Here is a 10,086-nt window from a genome sequence, read left to right as displayed (position 1 = left end):
AAAGTTACCAATAGTAACTAATTAAATTTGTTGCTACCATGGTTTCATTATTATTATTATAGACTTATGTAAATGGTAGTACTTAACATTCTATATTCTATAGATAATAGGAAATGTTGACAAAAAAAAAAAAAGGTGTTAAACGATATTTTTGTATAGCTTTAAGCAGCTCACTATTACATATTTGTATAGCATAGTTCATCCACTGAATATTCAAAAACGTGCCCAGGTTTATATATTATTTAGACCGGGTTATAACTATTATAATTAGATCTATAGTATACATAAGTCCAAATTATGTCTAATTTACAGTATGTTGAAGCTCGTTTTCTCTAAGGACGTTTTGATAACTTTTTGATTACTGTCTAAGAATAAATTATTATGGGACTCCTTCTAAGAAAAAGGTAAATATTTAAAAATTCTAAAGATTATTTATATTATTATAAAAAAATAACATAGATGTAAAACTCTTGGTCTGAAGAATACTAAAAGTATATTAAAGATTTCATTTTATTTAAATACTTGAAATTTTGTAAATTAAATTCAAACATTTAAAATGAATTATAAAGTATAAGAGGACTAATAGCAAAGGACAAATTATACTTACACAAACGATATATTCCCTATTTAAAAGATCTTATAAGAATTTTTCGAAAAAATAATATTAGTTATATCTGTATAAACATCTATATTTTACAAAATATCAAATACGATTTTTTTTTATATTTTACTATTTCATTCTTTAGTTAAGTACTACGAAGTATCATTTTTTCATTTCATATAGACATAGTTTAGCTAGTACCCGTGACATACTAAACATGCTGTATGCCTATCCACGCTGTTTCTAATGTCATGCCAAAATCCCTAAAGTGATCCATTATTCTCTGTCTATTCATTCATTGTTTTCATTATACAACGATATGTCTTTAAAAACATCTATACTATATATTAAAGAACATTAATGTATTCTATACTAAAAATTATAAATGTATAAAAACTTAGTAGTTTTTCTCTTTATAACTTCATGGATATTTATATTCTTTTACAAAGTTTACAATATTTCAATTCTTTTTGCAAATTTGACACAATTTCAATCTAGATAAAAAGCTTCTTTAAAAAAAAAGAGTTATGTAAGGGAAAAATTCATATTCAATATTAACTAGAAAATTTACTTTTTTTTTTTAAATAACTTCAAATTAATTTTACCAATTTTGTTTTATTTCACCCCTTTAGAAAGTTTAAGCTTATAAAATGTGTGAATATCCCTTCTATTTATTTTTACTATTACAAAATCATAATGAATGACGGGTTTGAAAATAAAGGGAAATACTAAAAATATACCATAATCAAAAATTTGTTTTTTCTCATATTTATATTTATAACAACTAACTCAATTTTAAAATTTTATCACTCTACAGCAATAAAAGTAAAATCCTTTTTTTCAACAAAATTGTTATTATTTCCTATATAATATAATTTTAACAAATATTTCATTAGCTTTTACTTCCTAAAATTATGCTCACGTGACATAATTTCAATAAGGCAACTTTAATATTAATTATATATTTATGTGTACTTTGCTTAATTATCAGGAAATTATCTAAGAAAATGAATGATCGATAGTTACTTTTAAATTTATATCGCTATGCATTTTTTACTTTTAACAGTAAGTTTAAAGTAATTTGGTTAACAAAATAAAATAAAATATATATTTAACATATTGTGTTAAAATTGATTTTTGGGTGTATATAAGGCTTCCCAAAATGAGTGTATAACATTAATAGAAATAGATTCTAATGATATATTTTTATTGAAGCTGATCATAAATAAAATTTTAAATATATTTATCCAGAGAAGAGACAACAGAGCGTATCTCGAAAATTGACATAATGAGATTTTTATTTATAATGATAAATTAAGTTTTTTAGAACATATTTGTTGTATATCGTTTGGGGGATTCGTATTGTATTAAATCATGTATAATTCGAATTTGTTTTCTGATCATCCTAAAGGCCTACAAAAATTAAGATAAGTACTGTTGCAGTTTAAACAACTATGTGCTATATGATAAAATCATGTCATTTATTATACGAATTTCATTACAAATGTACATCACAGGACCATCTGTTATATCTATACATGTAATTAACGATAGACTGTTTGGTGTTCAAGAGAATAATCTTGGGAATCTTCTAAATACTCTTTTATAACTACAGGTATAATATAAAAAATTTAGCATACATTATTTCTCTTGAATAAATGATATAATAATTGAGATTAAGAAAATAACTCCACAAAAGCGTTAGCTAATCGCTTGCTGATAACAACCCATTAGACGATTACTTAATGTTAAGCAAATCTGGAGAAACAAAATAGGGAAGAGCGCACTTAGACATTTTCTATTGTTTAAGATATTTTGCTCAACTTTTATAGATTTATTTATAGTTTTTAATTAAAAAAAGTATTTTGATGTTAACTAGCTAAAAACTAATATGACTTAAATTCAATAATAATTTGAAAAATAATTCAATAAATCATTTATTGCCAAAGTATTTTTGCATTAATTAATTTAGTATGCTATTCGAATACTAAAAAGTGAAATAAGTCACTTGCGAAATTTTAAAACCTAAACATAATACGACTGTGAAGTATGTGAATAAATATATATATAAATATATAAAGGAAAATGGTCCGATTTAAAAAAAAAGTATGTCGCATAAAAAAAGTATATTAATATAGTTATCATAAAAAAATTATAATGATCCATACATTTTTCAAAAAGTTATATAAATATAAAATCGAAAATTTTCATACAAAAATAGCATTTGGTAGGCATTTTCATCGTGAAGACAAAATATAGTCCGAAATGACGTATCGTTAAAAGATATCGGTTCGGTGAGAGTTAAGAAAAAGAGGTAACAGACACAAAAAAAAACACATTATTGTAAAATTAATACCTTTTCAGCTTCGCAATGAAGCTAAAAGTAATAATTTCTTCTCCTTCTTCTTCCGTTTTCTATTACTATCCAAGAGTTTTTGTTACCACCACCAAATCGAACCTTCTCAATCCTGTACTAACACTTTCACATTCCATACTTTCATGTATTTTAAATCTATTTCCACAATATCAATTTACCTCTCCTGAAGGCCAGTTCTTGGTCATTCTCCTTCCGTCTACCATTGCAGTACTAATCTACTTGCTGCAACTTTACTCTGTCACATTGTATGTCTTAGCCATTGTATTCTCTGGTTTCTTGTAATCTTATTTATTATTGTCATTTCCAATATCTTTTGCAGTTTGTGGTTAGATTTTTTACGGTAATGACTTGTCTTCGTATCCATAAATGAGTCTCATACTCTCCTCCAAACTTTATTTTCCAATGTCATTAGTATTCTTATTATACACTTGTAGTATCACATACTTAACGAGCATATGTGTGTGTCAACCTTATTATGATTGTATAAAATAGTGATTTTGTTCGTTACAAAAGAGTTTTGACTTATTATTATTTTTTATTTTTGAAATTTTAGCAGTGTAATAACGCTCTTTCTGTCTTTGTCATTCTTGCCCTTAATTCACGAGACCATTCATTTTTTATACTTAGTAAATCTATAGTATTTGAGGCAAATTGGTTTGTATATCTGTATTCCTAATCATATTTCTGCATTTTTTTTTCTGTATTTAATTCAAATCTGATTTCAAAAGAGTGGCTTAAATTTTTTTAAATAAAATTACGAATAACAAATTAAAATATGATAAAAGTATCTTACGATCTTGCAATCAACTATGAATTATAGTAGTATCAAGATTTTAATAATTAATTCACTGAATAATTTAATCACAGTAAAAATAGTAAGCTTTTATTTTTGTACAATACTAATTTTATTACCGCAAAAATGTGTGCAGTGTTTCAAAACTCAACGAGTCTTAATTTATAGTTGCTGCTAAAGAGATTTAGACGTAATAAAAAGGCTTGTACTTAGTAGCTTAAGAAAATAGTGAGCATTCTTCTGGCAAATGCCATGACTGGACTTTTTTCACGGAATCAACTTTTGTGGATTAATGTTACGCATCTTTTGACTCTTATAAACGTAACAGTTAAAGACATGATAACCTTATGAGCTTTAAATTCTTTACAACGAATGTAGACTTTGAAGTTTGTTTATTTAGTATGAACAAATATTTCTTTTGTCTCATAACTTTTTGGCGTAATGAAATTTTACATGTTTATCATATAAATTGAATTGTTTCATGCTTAAAATTGTGGTAGTTTATGAAAAGTTTGTTTAATTAAAAGTATAGTGAAATATTCATACAGAGATTTAATGCGTTATTATCATTAGAAACTATTTTTAATATAGTTTTATCTAGGAGAGAGTTTTACATTTTTTGACGCGTAGTATTCAAACTTTGTAATTTGTGTAAAATTACTTTTAATTATCAAAAACCACACTGTTTCCATGTTTGCAATGTTTTATTAATTTTCGGAAAACAGTATTACATCTTTTACTAAAAACTAAAACATAAAAGAATGTTCCTCGTACATTCATCTAGAAGTGTTTCTAAAACTAGAAAAATATAAGATTGACTGATAATAAATTAAACAAAGGATTTATTTTTGAAATGTAAAATGTATATGTAACTGTGATATTTCTAAAGCAAGGAATAGAATGTTCATCACATAAAATGTCTTCAACTATTTCTATACACTATTGAACCATATCTTATATCCATAACAAAGAAATAGGAAATACTTAATTTCAAATTCCGATAAAGTGCCTGTAGATTTACAATGATATGACATTTTATTGTGCACTGTAGTTTTTTATTGTGCAAATGTATCCATTAAAATTCAACTTATGTAAATTTTTTTAAAAGCTAATATACAAACATTGCAAAAAACCCAAACATCAAACGATAGTTAAAAAATAAAATTTGTATTATATCTTTTAATAAGGTATATTTTTACTTTCTGTATCTTAACGAAAAAATAAATTAGGTTTTTATTTAATTTAATAAGCTTAAAATATTATTATAAAAATTCTTTGTAATCACAAATTATTTATAATTTGGAACTTTTTTAGTTATAACGTATAAATAATTTGGCTACATCATTTTTTATATTAAATATATCAATTAATGATCTCTTGCTCAGGTAAATTTTTTTATAAATATTGATAAATTGTCATGAAACTATATACATACATCGAATTTTTTGTTAGAAAGTTAAAAAAAATACCGAAAACTGATTTTGCTATATTATATACTTAGTATTCAAGCTTAAATTTAGAGAGGTAAAACGCGAAATTCTTGCCATGTATACTAAATTATTACAAAGGAAATTTAAAACTTTAATTTAAGTGATATGGAAGTGATAGTAATGCTTGTGAGAAAATACTTCCATCTACACTGTGTGTCCTTTTGTGTGTACCTTTGAGTTTTTATGTTAAACAAAAAATAAACTTAGAAATTCGTTTGAAAAAACTGCCAGCTTCTATTTTGTCATAACATAATTATAATCGCATACACTTGTTAAGTTATACAAAACGATTTACGCGCCTTATCTTATACTTTATTATATCAAGCAACTGATACTGAAAGCTTTTGTAATTTTTATGAAAACTATCTGATCTATTTATTATATAAATATTATTTATTATTATATTTATTATATTTATTATAATAGAGATAATTAAAGGAAAAGTAATTAATTATAACAAATTAATTTCTGTTGAGATTTATAATTAAGGACATAAAATAAATGAATTAATGATTTATAAAAATATAATTACAAGTTCTTAAACATTAAAGCAAGGATGACTGATGTCTTATATATTATATAAAAGCATTTATTTCTGATAAATTAAGTGAAACTATTATTACTTTGATATTTTTGAATTGAGTTTTGCCTAGCTGAAGCTCCACCCCAGACCTGAGGCCCTACGAGCTTCACGCTCCTTTGGTGCATAGCCTCTTTTGGCCGTCCATGATAAGCGTTTTGCAGGAAAAATATTACAGAATCAGTGTAACAAAAATATATTAAAAATTTAATTAATATAATCAGGAAAATTCAAGAGTGATAATAGTAAAATGTAGTGGTATAAGGTTGACGTTTGTTTACTGAAGTATTCAATATAACATAGACTCTGCCTGGACATAAAAATAAAAGTTTTAAGTGATAAAGGCACATTTGAACTGTAAGTTGATAATAAAGCCAAAGTTATATAAAAGATATACATAACACTAAACTTGATTAAATATATCAACAAATTTTGTATTATAAACATATTTAAAAGAAATTGACAGAAAGGATCTGTATACTTAATAAACCAAACATAGAATTAAAAAACAACTAATATAATATTAAAACAAAAAGATAGTTAATAACCAAATCAATTCATACGTGACAACTATAACATGTATTAAATATGAATTAAAGAGAAAAATTTAATCAAAATATATACAGTCTGTTCAGTAAGTAAGGAAACAGTTCAATTGTTACAAACAATGAGAATAATAGAAACCCGTTTCCTTAGATATTAAACTTTCTATATATGCGCAAAAACAATACGATGCCCTTATTCAAAACATGCGCGTGGACTTAAAAAAAAATCTCCAATCAGCACGTGTAGATCGCCATGGAGAAATTGCAAATCAATGTCTTTGGGTGGATCTGGTGAAAATTTTAAACCTTAAGTCGCAAAACTTTAGCATTAGCGTTTTTCTCGAAAACGGTCAAAATTTTAAAACGCTCGCGGCCGAGTAGCAAACATTTTCCGACCTTCGCCAATAATTTTCCTGGAGTCTCGTGACCGATTACTTTTATTGAAAGAAAAAGAAATTTGAAAATCAGATCACGCTAAGTAATTTTTCTAGAAAAGCGTTTTTGTCCTTGTTCTATTACATAAGATGTGGTCCTATTTTGAATTTTCAAACAAAGTTTTTAACTTACTTTTAGAGATAGCTAAGACTTTATATTAGAAATCCCAGTTTCGGTATCTTTCTAACTCTGAGCATTAATGAGTTAAAAAAGTCCCTTTTTTGGTGGACTTAACTAGTTACTTTTTTTAACCTGCATTATGAATTAAATTAAGTAAATTACAATAATTTAAAAATAAAGTGAACATTTTCATTTTTTACTTTTAATTCTACCAAGTAAAAATTATACATAAATTAGCGTTTAACTTAACGACTACTTTTAAAATTAACGTAAATTAGTTTGAAAAATGTGTTTACTTGTCCAGCTTTGATTTTTACTACAATGGCATGAATATCTAATTGGTTAATAATTAAAAACATGACAATCCATATATGTATAAGTTGTTTGATTTGTTTACAGTGAGCTTTCATTCTTGGGTATAAATAACACTTCATACAATTAAGGTATATTAGATATAATTAAAATTTTGTTAAGAATTTAAAATTAAATATATTAAACTCAAAAATTCACAAAAACCACTAAAAAATCGCGAATTTATATTTCGGGAATAATGTTACTATTTTGAGTAAAATATTTTTAATATTTTGTAGTTTTCAATTAATTTTGTTTTAAATAATATTATCCACAAATGATTCATTTTTATTTTATATTTGATTTTTAAATATTTTATATGCTACTTAGATTTACGAATATGTAGTTTTATTCTACGCCAAGAATTTATCTCATTTACTAAAACTTTTAAAATATTTCTAGTTTGATTTTTAATTTAGCATGGTTCAATACTCATCGAAGTTTATTATTACTTTCTAACTGATTTATTTAGTGGAATATAAATTTAACTTTAGTATTGACTTTTTAACATTTTAATTAATGAATAACTTACTCATTATTCAGATTTGTTTTTTAACTGAATTCGAAATGTTTTCTCGTCTTGTTATAAGAAAATTATTCGTCTAAGTTACAACTACTAAGAAAATTGAATATTGATAAAACTCTTTCATAGTAATCAACTGTTTGATTATTAGCGAAAATTCCACAATCACATACTTTTAAAGTTTTAATAAATCATAGTCTGTTAAACATTATGAATGCCAATGAAGTTGGAAAATCAATTCGCTCAGTTTTCTCAGTGATTCGCTAATTACTTTGATAATCATTACCAAATGAATAACTAACAATAATACTGATTTTCATATCTTAAATCAAATAAATCTTATCTTAATGTTTACATCGTAGTTTATCATAATTTCTCTTATTAATAACATTTTTTAGCATGACATTTTGTTGCAGATAAGTTCAATAAAACTATTTTTATGTAAAAATAAATAAAATTTGTATTTATACACATATTGCACGGTATTGTAATACGATTTGATTATTATTTCGGTAATATTATATGTAAGTGCATTAATATTATATAGTATCAAATTAAAACATAAAAATACGTGTACATTATGTTTTTGATACGCTCGTTATTTTTATCCCTTACAAGTTACGACATTCATATAATACGTGTAGGTACAATGAATCTGTGAGCATTTTTTACATTAATAGTGAATCATTATTATTCAGTTTCACTGGTTGTTTGTCAATATATTTCTTTTATTTGACCTTTTTTGTTTACATAAGTCCAATGTTCGTACAAAACCAGAACGCTTCTAAAATTTAATGGTCCGTAAATTTATTTATAGTTTAGTGTAGTTCATGCACACAAATTTATACACATATAAGTTATTAACTTTTGAATCATAAACAAAAATACTTAAACATTAATGGTAAATACTTCAGACAAATAATGAAGCTTTAGCTATAAAAATTTATTGAAAATAAAGAAATTTTAATAGAAGAAACATTCAATGTACGCTTAAAATTAGAGATCATCAATAGTTAAAAAATGTTCACACTTATTAGCAATTGTTAAGAAAAATAAAAAATCATGTTCCGGTATTATTAGTTTCACAGCCTATTATAAATTAATAGAAAATTTTATATTAATTATTTACAAATTGTATAACAAAAAACTTTTTCAGTATTCTTATACTAAACATTTGAATGAAGTTTGTCATATAATTTGTCGGCGTATGACAATTATTTCATAATTTAGTTGTTTTTTTTTAACTTACAAACTTAGTAACTAATCGCAATTCGCAAAATATTTATGATTTTTTTTTTTACAATTAGTTGAATAATGAAGTAATTAAAAGTCACACAACAAATTTAATTTTACTATTGTCATTCGAATAAAAAAATAAATAAGGATGTTCAATTTATTTTTCGTACTCATAAAAACTATATTAAAATACACATAAAAGTAAAATTGTAGTTATTTCGTATTTTTAATCTTTACGTATATTTTTTTCATATTTGTGCTTTTCCCGGTTTTTAATCGTGTAAAATAAAAATATTTATACTTTTGAATTTCTCATAAAACTATTTGTTTAATTTAATTAAGCAATCTATTGGTAATAATTTCATATTAGGAGATTAACTCAAAAATAGTTACACTAAAAGTTTTTTTCCTGAAAAATTTCCTACAAATTCAAATTTAGAGGTCTATGGAAACGATTAATTGTAACTGATAAATCCCAAATTTTGTATAATAATTATAAATAGAATTATTCTATTGAACATCATTAAATTATATTAGAAAAGTTTTGAAAAATGTTATTTATTAGTTTTTACAGTGAAAAACTTATACTTTTATAATTGTTTGATTAATAACTACTAGGTAGTTATCTAAAAACATGAGATAATGGAAAATATTATAGACAAGTAAAAACTATTCATTACTTGTTGTTCTGTGTTATCTAACCACAGATATAAAATTGGCTAAATTTAAATCAATTAGGGTATTAATAATATGAAAAACTATTAATTACTAGGGTGAATAGGGGAAATTGTACATGCATACGTTTTTTTCAAACTTATGTGTAATATGACAGTAACACAATTAGTTAAATATATTATATAGTTAAATATATAAATATAGTTAAAACTCAACTATTTTATTGTAACTAATATATTTTATAATATATAAGGACCAAAACTCTTCAATTTAAAATAAAATCTGTTAAATATTCTAAAAGAAAAAATGTATTTACAATTACCCCATTATTTACATTCATCCTGCATCACTCTATATGAA

Source organism: Daktulosphaira vitifoliae, unplaced genomic scaffold (assembly GCF_025091365.1).
Source record: "Daktulosphaira vitifoliae isolate Bord-2020 unplaced genomic scaffold, ASM2509136v1 Scaffold_1, whole genome shotgun sequence".
Taxonomy (NCBI): Eukaryota; Metazoa; Arthropoda; class Insecta; order Hemiptera; family Phylloxeridae; genus Daktulosphaira; species Daktulosphaira vitifoliae.
The sequence above is the reverse complement of the archived record's forward strand: the minus strand, read 5'-3'. Positions refer to the sequence as shown.